The sequence below is a fragment of the Phoxinus phoxinus genome, assembly GCF_949152265.1.
Source record: "Phoxinus phoxinus genome assembly, chromosome: 23".
Lineage (NCBI taxonomy): Eukaryota > Metazoa > Chordata > Actinopteri > Cypriniformes > Leuciscidae > Phoxinus > Phoxinus phoxinus.
In genome coordinates, this window is record NC_136898.1 from 23,119,904 (window position 1) to 23,126,130 (window position 6,227).

General features: G+C 37.9%; 1 long non-coding RNA gene across 1 annotated transcript; it reads left to right on the top strand.

Annotated features, from left to right (window-relative positions):
• Positions 1–3,851: 3,851 nt before the first annotated feature.
• On the top strand, positions 3,852–5,384 carry LOC306991629. Its single transcript, XR_013796136.1, has 3 exons — positions 3,852–4,299; positions 4,761–4,792; positions 4,918–5,384. It is a non-coding gene; the product is annotated as an uncharacterized lncRNA (long non-coding RNA).
• Positions 5,385–6,227: the final 843 nt, after the last annotated feature.

Below are 6,227 nucleotides of genomic sequence, written 5' to 3' on the forward strand. Positions count from 1 at the left end.
TTAAACTACTTTAAACTAATTTAAACTTCAAACTAATTTAAACTTCAAACTATTTTAAACTTCAATCTACTTTAAACTGTAAACTACTTTAAACTTCAATCTACTTTAAATTACTTTAAACTGTAAACTACTTTAAACTTTAAACTACTTTAAACTACTTTAAACTTCAAACTAATTTAAACTTCAAACTTTTTTAAACTGTAAACTACTTTAAACTTAAATCTACTTTAAACTGTTTTAAACTTTAAACTAATTTAAACTTCAAACTACTTTAAACTTTAAACTTTTTCAAACTATCTGGTCCAAACTTTCACAAGCCAACTTAAAGTTTGTTTCAACGAACTTTTTAATCTAGTTCAGTAATTGAAATCATTATCCGTGTGGAAGCTGGTAAGTAAGGCCAGATCCAGGAGACTCTTATGTGCTGTACCCCTCCCAGTCGATGTGGTAGTTTGTCCGAGAGTGGTAACTAGACGGAAGGCTGACTGACACTAGGAGGGAGAATGCCTTCTAGACTTGGGAGATGAACTGAGGACCTCGTGCCTTCAGGGAGACTGGAGTTTCTGAATGACATTATAGCGTTTCTGTGTCCTCTAGCTGTAGACGTACCATAGGGACTCCCCACCCGGAACCAACAGCAACAACCCGTGCCGTAGCAACGGCCCTGTGTGACCAGGGGTGATGTGGGACAGGCAACAGAGAGAGCTTGCTCATGGGAAGGTGGCGAGGAGACTTCGCCACACACTCAAAAACAGGTTTTTATGTCAACTGGTCACACATAACTGGGTTACGTTAAACAAACATAATTTTTTCATGTAACTTCAACATCATGGAATTAAGTCATTTTAAGCGACCCCTATTTTAATAGTCTCAAAGTGAATTTTTAAAGGCTTCCTGACATGATTTAGGTGTTCCTTCTATTCATTCATCCATTAAAGGACAAGTTCGGTATTTTACACTTAAAGCCCTGTTTACAGATCGTATCTGATGAAATAGAACGGTTAAGATTAAAATTTGGACACATGCTCCTGTCCCGAGAATTTTTGTTTTATTTAGCGTTTGTGGACCTATTTTGCCAAACGCGTCACACCCAGATTCTTCCGTTGAGAGCTTGAATAATAGACACCAGTTGGTGGCGATAATGCACCTTTGCCAATTGCAAGCAAACCGCTGGCATTTCATTTAATACACAGAAGAAGCAGAAGAAGAAGCGGCGGAGGAATAACGTCACACAGCACATTCAATACAATCAATGGAGTTGGACAAACACTACGATAAAACCTGTTGGAAAGCATCTTTTTCAGCGTTTTTTTTTTGGGCCGTATCAGTGAACACCCCTGACCACTCGGTGAGTTTCACGTCTTTGTAAACGAAAGTTTAATGTGTTTTAGGAAGGAATCTGCCAGTGCACATAGACAACCATTGTGGGGGTGGGGGGGGGGAAAGCTAAATAAAACTAAAATTCTCGGGACAGGAGCATGTGTCCAAATTTTAATCTTAACCGTTATATTTGATCAGATACGATCTGTAATCAGGGCTTTAAGTGTAAAATACCGAACTTGTCCTTTAATATTCCGTTTATTTTAGTGACACATAACTAAATTGATAGATAGACTATAGTAAGCTATTTGCTAGCAGTAGCACATATTAGCATCTTAAATGCTAAGATTTACATGCTCCTTCAGCCAATATAGTTGAAATTAATCACATGGTAACCACTGTAATTTAAATGGTTCTAATAATTCCAATGTAATTGAACATTAAACACAATTACACACTATCAAGTCTTCCCCTTTTCTCATTTTCTCAAAAAAACATATTAATTTGAACATTTATTCTCTCTTAATTCAACCACATGCAAAGCATGCTGGGAACTAACAAGCACCGCCCAGCTTCAGTTAATGCAACACAAATCATTCATGTAATCCAACACAAACGGATTAAGTCAACTTAAATTGTACATATATTTAAGCAGATTGAACACAATCAAATTAAGTTAGGGCAAACTTTGCAGTTGGCGTCGCACTATACCGCCACCCTCTGGATGTAAGAATTTTTTACTTAACATAAATGGTTTGTGTTTAGACAACACGTCAGGATTTTTTTACTGTTAAATAATTGAGACATAATTATGTGGACCTTAATAGAAAAAAAAAACACATTTAAAGTCAACAAACACAATTATTATAAGTAAACTAAATATAAATATATGTAAAGTGCACAACCTTCCTATTTTTTTTTTTTTTTTGAGTGCATAGCAGACAGAGAGGAGTTCCATTATTCCAAATAAAAATAAATATATTTGTATGTCACAAACACAACTCTTCCTGGCATTCATTGGTGGATCACCTGTGGATCACCGCACTCATTTGTGGATCACCGCACTCATTTGTGGATCACCAGTGGATCACCGCACTCTTTTGTGGATTTTGAAACATTTCTAGCATCAAGATGTGCACACAAATCCACTAAAAACCCACCGTCTACTCAAGCCAATCAGATAACGGCCACATTGTGCTGACCAATCGTAGCACATTCTCACTACAACCAATCACGTTTTGCTTTACACTTGGGGTAGGAACAGATTCATTTTGTATTCTATGGGTGCTTTGTTCGAATTTATGATCAATTTGTGTTCCACAAATGCACAAGAAGTGATTTATTTGTGAATTTATTTCATTTTTGTGAATCTCTTGTGGATCATAATCTATGTATATAATGGAACAACTCTAACCCCATAAGTGAGAGGGTCTGAAGGAAACGAGACTGAAACAATGTTCACCCCAAGGACAAAACCTAGAATGATAACGATAAAGATATATAGATCCAAAAATCATACTAAATATAAGTGAATAGCAGAGTCCACACCTCAGCTATTACGATACAATATTGTTGGAATCACTTTCAGAACGGTTTTTGCTCTAAATGCTCTAGCTGGTGAAAATGAACGATTAAACATTGACAGCCAATCAGAATCCATCCTGCTTTATTAAAGAGCTTGAGCATTTAAAGCTGCAGACAAGCGCACTCATATAATAAACAGAACGATATCATCCGCTGGTGTGGACGCTAATATAGTTATCGCTATAGTTATCTTTAGCTAGTTATCTACTAATGATCATTCTTGGTGTGAATGCGCCTAATGCCCACCAGGCCTGGCGAGGGTTCAACCGTCACACCAGAGATATTTAAGGTTTAATACTTCATATTGGTGGGCCTCATACCACAAGTGGGCCGTAGGTATAGTGTCCTGGGTTCAACCTCCTTGGTTGAAATAGTGGGAACCGTCACCACCTTTCTCCCCTCTGCGACACAAGAAAAGAGCGAGTTCTGCTGTATTGTTGGTGGACCAACAGCCTATTGATCCACGTTTAGACCCTCTTAAGCATCACTTAGCTGGATTTAGCCTATATATTGTCAATGGTTGGTGTGCATCTTTAGTGTAATGTCACTGTACTGTTGATACAGAAAATTCCTATTATGCCTTCTATAGGAAAATTATACTTCAAATATTTGTATTATGAAAAAGAAATGCAATTTTATGAACTAAAACGTCCATGCACGCAAAATGAAAACAAATATGCTGCCATCTGTTGGGGAAACATTTGTTTGTTAAGAGAACTGGGCCATTTTTTCACATCGAATTTAATTGATATTATAGATTAGGACTTTCTGTTTTAGTCATGATTATTATAAACTGTAAAATGGATTGATTTGTCTAAAACTATAAGTACACCCTCAAATTTTTTTATATAAGTACAAAAAAATTAATCAACGTTGTTCATTACACACGGTTTCGGTTCTGATCAGAATCAGAAAGACCTGTTCTAAACACAAGTAGCCTATAGCTGTGTCCCAATGTGAAGGCTACAGCCTCCGAAGTCCGTATTTGAAGGCCGATTGGCCGTATTTGAAGGCCGATTGCGTCACAGCGGCACGACGAAACGTCACAGCGGCGCGACGAAGGATGTCCCAATTCAAAGGCTGCACACCTGGAGGTCGCATTTTAAGGCCGATTGCGTCACCGCGGCGCGATGAAGGCTGTCCCAATTCAATTCGGCATCATCCAAAGGCCGTATTCGAAGGCCGGTTGAGTCATCGCGGCGCGACGAAGGCTACCCTGATTCAAAAGCGACGCCAAATGCACCCTTCATTTCCCCGTGAAAGAAAGGATGCATAAACGGATCCTTGCGGCCTGATTCTATCCCATAAGCCATCGCGCGCCGGTGACGACAGCATTATTATTATAAAAAATGACGGCCGAGAGTTCGGTGGTGGACGGCAAATTCACATTTAAATGTAAGTATTATGTTTTCATTTACTCAAATAGCTAGTGAGTTAAAAGCCACAAGTTTTTCTTTCTTACAAACTTCATCTTAACTCATTCATCACCATTGCGTGGCTTCATTTGTAAGGTGGTATACAACTTGTCCTAATATTTAGTTTAATAATTGTTTCAGGGAGCAAGGAGCAGACAGCTCAATTTATTAAATTGCAATTAAATAAATAAATTAAATACATTTTTATTGTAATATTTGCACTAGTCTGTCTCACTTGTGTATTATAAGAAATATCACTCACCCTATAAAGCCCACAACAATAAGAAAAGCAGTAGACAAGGCAATGGGGTTTTACTTTTATGTGTTTTTGTAGTGGTGTCATGCAAGCTACGTCTACAAAGGTTTTAACTATAAGGTTAAAACCTTTAACTATAATTTAAGGTTTTAATTTTTCATGTACCCTTTTCTGCTTTTTTATAGCAATTCTGGAGAAAATGGGTCTGCTGGGGAAGGTAATTAACTCTCATACAGGCCAAAAAAAAAAAAATACCAAGTAAGAAAGTTAATACACACATCTTAGCTGAAATGTATTGTGCTGTTGTTGTTAACAAGCCATGGTTAATTTGCTCTGCCTTAGGATTGCAAGTGTCCTGGGACAGGTGAGGGTGTGAGTGGGAAACCCACTGCTGAAACTTGGCCCTGGTTTGTCCTCATGGATGAGGTGTTGGGACAGAGGCACTCCCTGTCCTCATTGCCTTAATCCCTGAGGACAAACCAGGGTCAAGTTCAGCAGTGGGTGCCCACGGTGAGGAGGAGCCAGAGGCACCAGCACGAGCACCAGCATCAGCACCACGAAGAAGAGACCGAGAGGACGAGTTTTTGACTTGATTAGAGAAGACATGGGACTGCAGAGGCGAGGAGAGCACAGGAGAGGATGGACAGGCAAAAGAGAGAGTTTTCTCTTCTTGAAAGAATGATTGAGAATATTATATATATTTGTTTAACTTTTTTTAACTTATATTTTTTAAAAGGGAAAAAAATCTGTTTATTTATTTATTTTTATGCAACTTTAAATGTGTAAATAAAAGAAAATTCATTGCTCTGGACATAGTTTATTTTTGTAATGACAGTCATATTTTTTACATGAAACAAATGATTCTATACCTTTTTTCCCCCCAACTATTTACAACATACGTTAAAAAATCTCAAAATCAACATGCACATTTAAATTTACAGTACATAAAATAAGAAAGAATGATGTAGACTTGTATTGAGCTGAGTGGGAGACCCTGGTGTGCTGCTGGACCGGGACGGGCTCCACAAGAGAGACCCTGGTAAGGCCTCCTGCTGGTGGGACTTCATCTGATGGTCTCTGAGTGTTTGACTGCATATTTCCACTATCCACTAAGTTTTCTACCAACCGGTTTGCAGGGCTGACTCATGAAATAAATATTGAGATACTTTATTACGCTTTATTAATAACCACTAATACCGCATTGGGGAAAAACTACTAGTCATATATTTCAAACCTTAGTAAAGCAAAATGATCTTGCATAACGTTACTCTAATGTAGGCCTAAAGGTCTCAAGAGTAAAAGTGTATTCTGCAGGGAAAAAACCTCCTTGTCATGAACGAAGTTTGTAGTTCCTTACTTACCACCACTGGTTATTTTGACAATGAAAGTAACAACATGTACACTCTTAGAAGAAAAGGTTCTATATAGAACCTTAAAAGGTTCTATAGGCGCTTCGTATTTGGAACCCCTTAAAGGTTCTATACAGAACCCAAGAAAGGGTTCTTTCTTGTCATTATAGAACCTTTTTAGCATAAAAGGTTCTTTGGAGTTGAGTAAAGAACCCTATGGTTCTATATAGAACCCCAATGAACCCTTTTTTTCTAAGAGTGTAGAACCTTTTAGGGTTTCCAAATACGAAGCGCCTATAGAAC